The following is a 13,730-nucleotide window of genomic DNA, read 5'->3' as shown; positions in this document are numbered from 1 at the left end:
GAACATGGCATCTAATCCTGGCCAGTGGTTCCTGAGGAGAAGTCTGCTGGGGAGCTTCTGAGAACAGGAAGTGTGAGGAGAAATTCCCTTCCCTGTCTTTTGACTCAGAATGGTGCCAATGTGAGGATGTGATGTGGGGAGCAGTAGGCTTTGGAAGCCATCGTGAGCCCATGAAGCCATAGGACTCAGGATGAAGAGCTCTACACTGAGAATGGCAGAGCAGAGAAATAGAAACACTGGGATTCTTTTTTTTTTTTTAATTTTTATTTATCTATGATAGAGAGAGAGAGAGAGAGAGAGAGAGATTGAGAGAGAGGCAGAGACACAGGCAGAGGGAGAAGCAGGCTCCATGCACCGGGAGCCCAACGTGGGATTCGATCCCGGGTCTCCAGGATCACGCCCTGGGCCAAAGGCAGGCGCTAAACCGCTGCGCCACCCAGGGATCCCGAAACACTGGGATTCTTGATGAGATCATTGTGCCCCTGAGGTAATTGGTCCTGGGAACATCATTATGCTATTTGAGATCATGACAATGTCATTAATGTGTCAACATTTATTATTTAATTATCTGCTCACTTGTAGCTGAAAACACTAAAATACAGTGAGATGTATGAGAGATAGACAGAACCCTTGAGACACTTTCAGTTTAATATAAGTGAAAGGTAAAGTAGATGTGACCAGAACTAAGGAATTAAGCCTGGAAATAGTTGAATGTGAGTGAAACATAAGTAGCCTTATTGTGTCATATGCTGGGGTTGTTAGTATGACTACAGTGATCAGAACCAGGCATCTTTATCCTGAGAATACGTCACAAAGGATGTGATTTTATTTCTCCTCTGTTCTGGGCTTCTAAACTCGGTGACTGCTGTCATAAAAGCTTGTCATTTCCACTCTGAGTGTTTTTCATTAAGACCATTATGCTGTTACCAAGGATGGGAAATGGGGAGCAGAGAAGGTTGGCAGGGGACGAGATTCACTGTTAACAAGTAAAATATTTTCAGATGTTCCTTGGGTGCAGAAAATGTTCCATTATGTCACAGAGTCATTCATCCCAAGAATCCATTGCTTTCAGACCTTGTTAAAATGATGACTTCCTGCAATGACACACACAGCTGTAGGGGGTTGTCAGCACTGAGTGATAGGATTGTTTTCTTCAGCAAGGAGCTCCACACACCTCATCCCACCCTTGCTTTCCTGACTTTCACTCACCAGGTCATCTAGAAAATCAATGGGTTCCCATCTCACCCAAGGCCAGGATGACTGAGCTCTTGAATCAAGGAAGGACTGATGTTTCTTTCACTCTATCGTGATTTTTGCTAGTGGATCATGAAATGAATTTATTGGGGGTGAGATCAGCATTTTGAAAAGACAGAATAAAACAGCACAGAATTACTAAAATAGAGAAGAATAAAGCTGAACAGATTGGAAAACATTAGAGAATGCAGAATATTAAAAGTGGATAATGTCCCAAAAGTCTTTGTTCAGTTTTAGATGTATTTTCAAAAGTATATATATATGCATATTTTTTATTGGAGTTCTATTTGCCAACATATAGCATAACACTCAGTGCTCATCCTGTCAAGCGCCCACCTCAGTGCCTGTCACCCAGTCACCCTATCCCCCTTCCCACCTCCCCTTCCACTACCCCTTGTTTATTTCCCAGTTAGGAGTCTCTCATGTTGTCACCCTCTCTGATATTTCCCACTCATTTTCTCTCCTTTCCATGATCCCTTTCACTGTTTTTTATATTCCTCATATGAATGAAACCAGATAATGTTTGTCCTTCTCCAATGGACTTACTTCACTCAGCATAATACCCTCCAGTTCCATCCACATTGAAGCAAATGGTGGTTATTTGTCATTTCTTTTTTTTTTTTAGTATTTTATTAATAAAATAATTTTTATTGGTGTTCAATTTACCAACATACAGAATAACACCCAGTGCTCATCCCATTAACTGTCCCCCTCAGTGCCCGTCACCCACTCACCCCCACTCCCCCCCCTCCTCCCCTTCCACCACCCCTAGTTCGTTTCCCAGAGTTAGGAGTCTTTATGTTCTGTCTCCCCTCTGACACCTCCCACACATTTCTTCTCCTTTCCCTTATATTCCCTTTCACTATTATTTATATTCCCCAAATGAATGAGAACATACACTGTTTGTCCTTCTCCGATTGACTTACTTCACTCAGCATAATACCCTCCAGTTCCATCCACATTGAAGCAAATGGTGGGTATTTGTCATTTCTAATGGCTGAGTAATATTTCATTGTATACATAGACCACATCTTCTTTATCCACTCATCTTTTTATGGACACTGAGGCTCTTTCCACAGTTTGGCTATTATGGACATTGCTGCTAGAAACATCGGGGTGCAGGTGTCCCGGCGTTTCATTGCATTTGTATCTTTGGGGTAAATCCCCAACAGTAGTGCAATTGCTGGGTCGTAGGGCAGGTCTATTTTTAACTCTTTGAGGAACCTCCACACAGTTTTCCAGAGTGGCTGCACCAGTTCACATTCCCATCAACAGTGCAGGAGGGTTCCCTTTTCTCCGCATCCCCTCCAACATTTGTTGTTTCCTGCCTTGTTAATTTTCCCCATTCTCACTGGTGTGAGGTGATATCTCATTGTGGTTTTGATTTGTATTTCCCCGATGGCAAGTGATGCAGAGCATTTTCTCATGTGCATGTTGCCCATGTCTATGTCTTCCTCTGTGAGATTTCTCTTCATGTCTTTTGCCCATTTCATGATTGGATTGTTTGTTTCTTTGGTGTTGAGTTTAAGAAGTTATTTATAGATCTTGGAAACTAGCCCTTTATCTGATATGTCATTTGCAAATATCTTCTCCCATTCTGTAGGTTGTCTTTGAGTTTTGTTGACTGTATCCTTTGCTGTGCAAAAGCTTCTTATCTTGATGAAGTCCCAATAGTTCATTTTTGCTTTTGTTTCTTTTGCCTTCGTGGATGTATCTTGCAAGAAGTTACTGTGGCCAAGTTCAAAAAGGGTGTTGCCTGTGTTCTTCTCTAGGATTTTGATGGAATCTTGTCTCACATTTTGATCTTTCATCCATTTTGAGTTTATCTTTGTGTCTGGTGCAAGAGAGTGGTCTAGTTTCATTCTTCTGGATGTGGATGTCCAATTTTCCCAGCACCATTTATTGAAGAGACTGTCTTTCTTCCAATGGATAGTCTTTCCTCCTTTATCGAATATTAGTTGACCATAAAGTTCAGGGTCCACTTCTGGGTTCTCTATTCTGTTCCATTGATCTATGTGTCTGTTTTTGTGCCAGTACCACACTGTCTTGATGACCACAGCTTTGTAGCACAACCTGAAATCTGGCATTGTGATGCCCCCAGATATGGTTTTCTTTTTTAAAATTCCCCTGGCTATTCGGGGTCTTTTCTGATTCCACACAAATCTTAAAATAATTTGTTCCTACTCTGTGAAGAAAATCCATAGTATTTTAATAGGGATTGCATTAAACGTGTAAATTGCCCTGGGTAGTATAGATATTTTCACAATATTAATTCTGCCAATCCATGAGCATGGAATATTTTTCCATCTCTTTGTGTCTTCCTCAATTTCTTTCAGAAGTGTTCTGTAGTTTTTAGGATTTAGATCCTTTACCTCTTTGGTTAGGTTTATTCCTAGGTATCTTATGCTTTTGGGTGCAATTATAAATGAGACTGACTCCTTAATTTCTCTTTCTTCAGTCTCATTATTAGTGTATAGAAATGCCACTGACTTCTGGGCATTGATTTTGTATCCCACCACACTGCTGAATTGCTGTATGAGTTCTAGCAATCTTGGGGTGGAGGCTTTTGGGTTTTCTATGTAGAGTATCATGTCATTGGCGAAGAGGGAGAGTTTGACTTCTTCTTTGCCAATTTGAATGCCTTTAATGTCTTTTTGTTGTCTGATTACTGAGGCTAGGACTTCCAGTACTAGGTTGAATAGCAGTGGTGAGAGTGGACATCCCTGTCTTGTTCTTGATGTTAGGGGAAAGGCTCCCAGTGCTTCCCCATTGAGAATGATATTTGGTATGGGCTTTTCGTAGATGGTTTTTAAGATGTCGAGGAATGTTCCCTCTATCCCTACACTCTGAAGAGTTTTGATCAGCAATGGATGCTGTATTTTGTCAAATGCTTTCTCTGCATCTAATGAGAGGATCATATGGTTCTTGGTTTTTCTCTTGCTGATATGATGAATCACATTGATTGTTTTATGGGTGTTGAACCAGCTTTGTGTCCCAGGGATAAATCCTACTTGGTCATGGTGAATAATTTTCTTAATGTTCTGTTGGATCCTATTGGCTAGTATCTTGTCGAGAATTTTTGCATCCATGTTCATCAGGGATATTGGTCTGTAATTTTCCTTTTTGGTGGGGTCTTTGTCCGGTTTTGGAATTAAGCTGATGCTGGCCTCATAGAATGAATTTGGAAGTGCTCCATATCTTTCCATCTTTCCAAACAGTTTTAGTACAATAGGTATGATTTCTTCTTTAAACATCTGATAGAATTCCCCTGGGAAGCCATCTGGCCCTGGACTCTTGTGTCTTGGGAGGTTTTTGATGACTGCTTCAACTTCCTCCCTGGTTATTGGCCTGTTCAGGTTTTCTATTTCTTCCTGTTCCAGTTTTCGTAGTTTGTGGCTTTCCAGGAATGCATCCATTTCTTCTAGATTGCCTAATTTATTGGCGTATAGCTGTTCATAATATGTTTTTAAAATCGTTTCTATTTTTTAGTGTTGTTAATGATCTCTCCTTTCTCATTCATGATTTTATTAATTTGAGTCTTCTCTCTCTTCTTTTTAATAAGGTTGGCTAATGGTTTATCTATCTTATTAATTCTTTCAAAGAACCAACTCCTGGTTCCGTTGATCTGTTCCACAGTTCTTCTGGTCTCAATTTTGTTGAGTTCTGCTCGAATTTTAATTAACTCTCTTCTTCTGCTGGGCGTAGGGTCCACCTGCTGTTTTTTCTCTAGCTCCTTTATGTGTAAGGTTAGCTTTTGTATTTGAGTTCTTTCCAGTTTTTGAATGGATGCTTGTATTGCGATGTATTTCCCCCTTAGGACTGATTTTGCTGCATCCCAAAGATTTTGGATGGTTGTATCTTCATTCTCATTAGTTTCCATGAATGTTTTTAATTCTTCCTTAATTTCCTGGTTGACCCTTTCATCTTTTAGCAGGATGGTCCTTAACCTCCACGTGTTTGAGGTCCTTCCAAACTTCTTGTTGTGATTTAGTTCTAATTTCAAGGCATTATGGTCTGAGAATATGCAGGGGACGATCCCAATCTTTTGGTATCGGTTCAGACCCGATTTGTGACCCAGTATGTGGTCTATTCTGGAGAAAGTTCCATGTGCACTTGAGAAGAATGTGTATTCAGTTGAGTTTGGATGTAAAGTTCTGTAGATATCTGTGAAATCCATCTGGTCCAGTGTATCATTTAAAGCTCTTGTTTCTTTGGAGATGTTGTGCTTAGAAGACCTATCGAGGGTAGAAAGAGCTAGATTGAAGTCACCAAGTATAAGTGTATTATTATCTAAGTATTTCTTCACTTTGGTTATTAATTGGTTTAAATATTTGGCAGCTCCCACATTCGGGGCATATATATTGAGGATTGTTAAGTCCTCTTGTTGGATAGATCCTTTAAGTATGAGATAGTATCTCTCTTCATCTCTCACTACAGTCTTCGGGGTAAATTTTAGTTTATCTGATATAAGGATGGCTACCCCTGCTTTCTTTTGAGGACCATTCGAATGGTAAATGGTTCTCCAACCTTTTATTTTCAGGCTGTAGGTGTCCTTCTGTCTAAAATGAGTCTCTTGTAGACAGCAAATAGATGGGTCCTGCTTTTTTATCCAGTATGAAACCCTGCGCCTTTTGATGGGGTCATTAAGCCCGTTTACGTTCAGAGTTACTATTGAGAGATATGAGTTTAGTGTCATCATGATATCTATTCAGTCCTTGTTTTTTGTGGATTGTTCCACTGAACTTCTTCTTAAAGGGGAATTTTAAGAGTCCCCCTTAAAATTTCTTGCAGAGCTGGTTTGGAGGTCACATATTCTTTCAGTTCCTGCCTGTCTTGGAAGCTCTTTATCTCTCCTTCCATGTTGAATGAGAGCCTTGCTGGATAAAGTATTCTTGGTTGCATGTTCTTCTCATTTAGGACCCTGAATATATCCTGCCAGCCCTTTCTGGCCTGCCAGGTCTCGGTGGAGAGGTCTGCTGTTACCCTAATATTCCTCCCCATAAAAGTCAGGGATTTCTTGTCTCTTGCTGCTTTAAGGATCTTCTCTTTATCTTTGGAATTTGCAAGCTTCACTATTAAATGTTGAGGTGTTGAACGGTTTTTATTGATTTTAGGGGGAGATCTCTCTATTTCCTGGATCTGAATGCCTATTTCCCTTCCCAGATTAGGAAAGTTTTCAGCTATGATTTGTTCAAATCCATATTCTGGCCCTCTGGCCCTTTCGGCGCCCTCGGGAACCCCAATTAAACGTAGGTTTTTCTTCCTCAGGCTATCGTTTATTTCCCTTAATCTGTCTTCCTGGTCTTTTAATTGTCTGTCTCTTTTTTCCTCAGTTTCCCTCTTTGCCATCAACTTGTCTTCTATGTCACTCACTTGTTCTTCCACCTCGTTAACCCTCGTCGTTAGGACTTCTAGTTTGGATTGCATCTCATTCAATTGATTTTTAATTTCTGCCTGATTGGATCTAAATTCCGCAGTCATGAAGTCTCTTGAGTCCTTTATGCTTTTTTCTAGAGCCACCAGTAGCTGTATAATAGTGCTTCTGAATTGGCTTTCTGACATTGAATTGTAATCCAGATTTTGTAACTCTGTGGGAGAGAGGACTGTTTCTGATTCTTTCTTTTGAGGTGAGGTTTTCCTTCTAGTCATTTTGCTCAGTGCAGAGTGGCCAAAAACAAGTTGTATTGGGAAAAGAAGAAAAAGAGAGAGAGAGAGAAGGAAAGAAAAGAGAAAAAGAAAAAAGAAAAAGGAAGGAAAAAAGAAGAAAAAGAGAAAGAAAAAGAAAGAAAGGTGAAAAAAAAAAAGGGCTGGGGGAAGCAATCAGAAATCAAAAAGAAAAAAAAACCCACGGGGGAGTATCTTCTGATTCTGTGTACTTTAAGTCCCTTGACTTCCCCTGGAACTTGTCCGTCTAGCTGGTGTTCTGGGGGAGGGGCCTGTTGTGCTGATTTTCAGGTGTTAGCACTTGGGGGAGCTGCTCTGCCTCCTGCCTGGTGCAGGGCTCAGTGGGGGTTGTTTACCCCGTTAGGCCCCTGGAGGAACAACCCCAGTGGCTGCTCTGGAAACCTGGATTCAGCCCCCGCAGTAACTACGGAGCTCTCAGTTTGCAGGACCTGGAGGCTCCGGGGCGGGGCCGCTGATCTGCTCAGCTCGGGGCAGGAGCGTCCTCGCTGTCCTGGGCCCTCCCGGCCTCTGCCTGTCCCGGGGGAGGCCGGATCCTGGGCTGTGTCCCGGCGCCCTGTGCTCCTGGCTCCTGTGCTGTTGGATTCGCGCTCCTGCCCCGCAGCCCCCTCCGCGGAGCCGCCCCCGAGCCCCTCTGAGCCGCTCCCGCCCTGCAGCCCCCTCCGCGGAACCTCTTCCTCCGCCCGAGCCCCCCGCAGCTGCTCCCGCACCGCAGCGCCCTCCACGGAGCCTCTTCCTCCGCCCGAGCCCCCGGCGCTGCTCCCGCCCCGCAGCCCCCTCCGCGGAGCCGCCCCCGAGCCCCCCGAGCTGCTCCGGGTCCCCCGTGCGCACTGCAGCCCTTAGGGAGCTCGGCGCACTCCCCCGGCGTGCTGGTGTCTGTTAGTGTCCCCGGGAGCCCGAGGGCCTCCCCGCCCTCCTGGATCCTGCTCCACCTCCCTGCGAGCCCCTTTCCCCCGGGAAGGTTGGTGCAGCTCCTGCTTCTCTGGGCCGGGGCTCTCCTGTCCTGGGGACACTGGCCCCGGCCTCAGCCCGGCTCCTCGCGGGGCCCCTCCCCCTTGGAGCCCTTTTGTTCCTTTATTTCTTTCTCCCCGTCTTCCTACCTTGATAGAAGCGCGAACTCTTCTCACTGTAGCATTCCAGGTGTCTCTCTTTAATTCTCAGGCCGAATTCGTAGATTTTCAGGATGATTTGAAGGTTATCTAGGTAATTTGGTGGGGACAGGTGATTTGGGGACCCTACTCTTCCACCATCTTGCCCCTCCGGTGCAGATTTTTTAAAGTTCCCACTTCTCCAGGGCTGGGCTCTCCTGTCCCAGAGGCACTGGCTCCCCTGGTTAGCCCAGCTCCTTGCGCCCCCACCCCACACTGGATACTTTTTTATTTTATTTTTTTTTCTGCCTTCCTACCGTGTTAGAAGCGAAATTCCCTCTGTAGCATTCCAGCTGTTTCTCTTTAAATCTCAGGTCGAATTTGTAGGTTTTCAAGATGGTTTGAAAGTTATCTAGGTAAGTTGGTGGGGCCAGGTGAGTTGAGGACCCTACTCCTCCACCGTCTTGCCCTGCCTCAAATCGCATTTTTAATTTTAATTTTTTGTTTCAGTACCTCTGATGGAAGATGGCATACATCGACTGAAAAAAATTAAAGATGTATCTTTCAAAGGTCATAAACCAAATAAAAACACAATAAATCTAAATAAATAGTCAAATGATGCTATTCTAAGTTTGTTGAGCTTATCCTTCCCAGGTTATTACAACTTAAAACTGTACTAAGACATTTGGGACACCGTGTCTTGCTTTGTGAAACTTGTTTCAGTTTGGGTTTGTGTGTGTGTTTATGTGTGTGTGTGTGTGTGTGTGTGTGTGTGTGTGTTGGTAAAAAAAGCATATTCAAAAGTCACTGTTCTGGTATATTGGGGATTTCTATTCAGTTCCAGCACATGGATCTAATCTGATTTTTCTAATGTCTTATTTATATCATCTGTGAGAGTCGGCATTAGCCATTGAGCCAGAATTCCTATAGAAGCTAAACACTGGATCCAAAGAAAACGAACATAGAGTCCAAATGAATCTCAAAGCTCTTTGCTTCTCCTTTTTGATAATTTTATTTTTTCTTCAGAAAAATCTATATTTTTTGGCAGAACATCCAACAGAGGGAGGTGCTGTTGAATGAAGAATATTGGTGTTATCTTCTGAGATGGAAAGTGGTAAAAATTGGACTGGCCAGCTAGAAGGAGAGGCCCAACAACAAAGGTGCTAACCAAATGGATTCTATTGTGCTTTTTGATCTGATAAAAGAATTCGCTTAGCTGGTTAAGATTTTTGATTACCAGTGAAAGTTCTCATCCATCTAACACTCTTCTTCTAAGGCCTACTTCCCCATGATCCATCCTTCTGCCCACTTCCATTCCAATCTGTCTGTCTCTGTCTCTCTCTCTTTCTCTCTCTCTCTCTCTCTCTCACACACACACACACACACACACACACACACACACACCTGCCCCAGCTACTGGGTTTTATTTTCCTCAGAGTCACATTTGCAAATATGCCAAGAAAAAACCTGAGAGTGTCTGCTCCATACAGTGAATGAAGTTGCTTCCTAGTGACATATGCTACTCTACTTGGATAAGAAACAACATCAAACATGTTTGAAGAAATACTACTCTTTCTGATGAAAGACTCACTCTACCTATCATCTATCTATCTATCTATCTATCTATCTATCTATCTATCTATCATCTATCTATCAGTCATCTATCAAAAGACTTTAATGAACAATGGTTCTGATCCTGGAGTCAAAAAGAAACATACAACATTATCCTCAATTTCAAGGAGCTTTCTGTCTCATGGCTGAGATAGATAAACATCCCACAGTGGCACTACAGAATGTAAATGCTATGATAGAGTATGTTCAGTCAGTGTGAGAATAGAGAGGAAGGCCAGCCTACTGGAAGAGGAAAACCAAGTCTGATAAAGATTCCAAGATTTAATGAGTACAAGATATACAAGGAGTGGGGAGTAATGGAATAGGAAAGGGAGAGGCAAGGATAAATGTGGAGAAGATCATCTAAGCTGAATATGATAGCATGTGTGCAGGTGCAGAGGCAGTAGCGAACACAGCATTGGGGAACACTGCAGGTAGTTCTAATACATGGGGCATGTGGAGGGGAGTGGTGGAGGTGAGCCTGGAGGACTGGATGGTGCTGGGTTGTGAAAGTCCTGCAGTTGGGGTTGAATGAATGAAAATCTTCTCTCCCTTCCTTCTGCTGGAGGTAAAGTTAAAGTGGAATTGTTGGGGACCAATTTGAGGGGAAATTCACTCATAGGGCTGCTTATAGCTGGTGATAGGAGTCTTATAACTTAGGTCAGACTAAGGGGACTTTCAAGATCTTAGAATAATAAATCAAGGTTTATTGTTTCACAAGAGGGAGGGGTTGAGAGATGGGAGGAATACAATTAACTCAACTCCTGGCATTCAAAGTCCAAGATAAAAGAGTAAATAAGAAGGCAGGTGGGCTTAGAGTCACACTAACTGGAAGAACAGCCTTCCTTCCTATGAGAAAGGTAGTTTGTTATTTGTCAGGAAAGATAAAATAACACCTTTTAATTAGGTTTTACATAAGAGTTCTGAGAGGAGGGCAGAGAGAATCATCAGGCCCTGATCCTGCTCCCTGACAATGATTTCTACATGAGCCGCCATGGTTATTGGTAATTGCATGGACCAGCAAAGAGAGGGTAAGATTGACTTACACACATGAAGTTAATGAGTTTGGGTTTTGTCCTGAAGACAATGGTCTTCTACTGAAGGATTCTAAGTAGAGTGTGAAGTGAACATATTTTATATTTTAGGAAGGTATAGTTGAGTTGGCTAAAGTTTAGAAGATGATTATAAACAAAGACCAAAGACAGGGAAGCTGCCTTTCAGGAGGCTTTTGTGGTGACCCAGAAACCAAAGAATAATGCTCTGCACCAAGGAAGATGGTGGTATGAGGATACAAAAAACATTAAGGAACTTCAGTGACTAATTGGATGTAGTAAGTAGAGGGGGCTTTAGAAAGGTTCTTTTATTTCTGGCCTTGGGGGCTGATCAAGTGCATGGCATTATTGATTGACATAAACATACAGGATGAAGAATAAGCCTGTTGGGGGACTCTAGAATGTTCTGGTTCTGACATGTTGAATTTATGATGGCTGCTGAGGCTAGTGGAGGTTGCCCACATCATTCTGGATGGAATTCAGGAGGGGAGGAAGCCAAGGAGTATAGATTGGGGATTATCAACAGGTAGGAAATAATTTGAAGCCAGGAAGATGGATAAGTTTAACCAGAGAGTGTGTAGGTAGCACGAAAAGAGAAAGGCAAGATGAGGAATACTGAAAATCACCAATATTTAAGAATAGCTGGAGGAAATAAGTGCAATGCAGGAGCCAGAGATGCAAGGATAAGAGATCCAGGGAAAAGCAAAAGTGATAGTATCATAAGCATCACATGTGGATTTCCAAAATGTTCAAGAAAAGCATGATGGAGGTGTTAAGTGTCACAAGTCAGTGAAATAAGGTGGGCCTGAGAAGTGAGGGCCAGACTTGGTGAGAGGGGATTTGTGGGAGACTTTAAGAAGACCAGTTCAGTGGAGGGGTGAGGACAGAGCCCAGATATAGGTGACTGAGAAAAGAATAGAAGGTGAGACCATAGATACAGGAAGTTCTAGACACATATACAACTTTCCTAAATGCCAATTACACTAGTGTGAACTAAAATCCTTCCTCCCCATTCCCTTCCTGTCATCCTCCTATACTTCCCTCCTTCCTTCTCTTTCTTCTTCCTTTCCTCCTATCTACAAATGCATACTGGACTACACTAAGGGCCAAGAAGCACAGAAGACATAGGACACAAAGATAAAACCAGCACAACCAGTCTCCTGCAGACCATTGTCTAGTAAGTGAAACAGGATAAAAATAAACGGTGGAAAAGGGATGTGTCATATAAGAAGCAGAGATCAAGAACAAGGTGGGTATTTAGTTTTTTGTCTACATTGGCAGAGTGGGAACAGAACCGAAGACACAGTGGAGAAAGTAGCATTTGAAGTGGGTGAGGTGTATTGAGGGTTGGGGCAGTAGGTGTCCCAGGCTTAGGAAAAAAAAAGCAAAGGGTCAAGGGAGAAGTGCTGGTGTTTGAGTGGGCAGCAGTGAGTAGATCCAAGAAGCTAGAACTCAGTGCAGGAAGCAGAAATGGGGATTAGGGTTAGAGAAGGATGGAGGACCTTGCATATCAGGACACAGGTTCTGGGCCTTACGGAGAAACTATGGGAAGTTTTGAGCAAGGGAGAAGTGAGTAGAACTGTGAGCATTTTTCTAGTAGAAAAGGGTCATCCATGGTGAAAGACCCCAAACCCAGACACAGAAGGCTAAGAAATAAGAAACCAGTTCTTCATGCTGTGCTAATCAAACTGTGTCTGTTTAATCAACATGCATTGACAATGATGAATAATTGATAAGACCAATGATACAATGACCTGGTGAGTTTGTTTCCTCCTTTTGCCTGGTGTTTGTGGCATCTGTTGTCTTCTTCAAAGAAAAAAGCAAATCTCATTTTCAGTGTCATATTGCAGCAGTGCATTGAATAAAAATAGCCTAGGGTGATTAAAACTGTTTTTTCAGTTCGTTTGCTCTTGCCATAGATTGATTTTCTGAGCACCTGTTTGATACCGGAAGTCTTATCTATTATGACTTCGGAGGTTGACTTTTTAATAGGCCGCTTATACACTTTCTAAAAATGATCTTGATTTAGATCATAGATACCAAAATGAACAACTGACCAGCACAGTTCTTTTAGAAGATAGTCTAATGATGAGTGTCCCATCTTACAATGGAAATAACACATGGGCATCTGGAGCCTGTTGACTCATTACTCAAAACCCCAATTCTCAAGTCACCCAGTATGAGTCAGGCTCAGGCTACGGGGGAAGACAGGGCCCTTTTTGGGCACTGGTCATGGATGGCACATTTACCCTGACATTCCTTGCATGGTTCGTAAGAGATATTGATATATTTGATTCATGGGTTGGTCTCCCAGAACAATGCTCTCAGCAGGGGATCAGGGCACCAATTTGTGGCCCACAGCATGATCCCTTGATGGAGTGAAGTCTTGGCTTCCACGTTTGATTGTTAATAATTCACCTGATCCTTGATTCTTCCTTCTTTAAAATAAAGACATTTTTGTTTCTGTTCTGATGGTATATTTCTTCTTTTCTTTTTCTCAGCGGCAATTTGGGGAAGATGCGGGATCTTCTCCACAAATACTTTCCCCCTTCTGAATTAATCAGTAGATGGAAAGCATTTGAGAAGACTGGATGCAGAAGGGTGGCCAACCAAATGAAGAAGAGGAGTCAGGATTTACCACGGTTTTTGACCAAAGGCCTCAACAATTTCAAAAATTTCAAAATTTTAATATGTTTTTTAAATTGCTTGGTACAGATCACTAGATGTGTATCAGAATCCTCTTCTAAAACATGTAGCCTTGTAATCAATCCCAGCCCAGTAATGTCTGTGTTGGACTCAGCATTTTGTATTTTTAAAAGTTCCTTGGGTATTCTTCATATGACCAGGTTTTAAGCTCACTGGCTTTACACTGGTATGACATTCTAGGGGTTTTAATTCACAGATTGTTCTTGATCACAGTGTCCTTTGAACTGGCTCTAGGAATTATTTCTCTTCTTACTTGTCCTAAGGACTTCATGTGAATTCAGTGTCAGAAAACTCCAGGCTCATAATAGGAGTGACCAGCCTTGCTTTTTAGCACAAG

Source organism: Canis lupus, chromosome 38, assembly GCF_011100685.1.
Source record: "Canis lupus familiaris isolate Mischka breed German Shepherd chromosome 38, alternate assembly UU_Cfam_GSD_1.0, whole genome shotgun sequence".
Taxonomy (NCBI): Eukaryota; Metazoa; Chordata; class Mammalia; order Carnivora; family Canidae; genus Canis; species Canis lupus.
Note: the sequence above shows the minus strand (reverse complement) of the source record.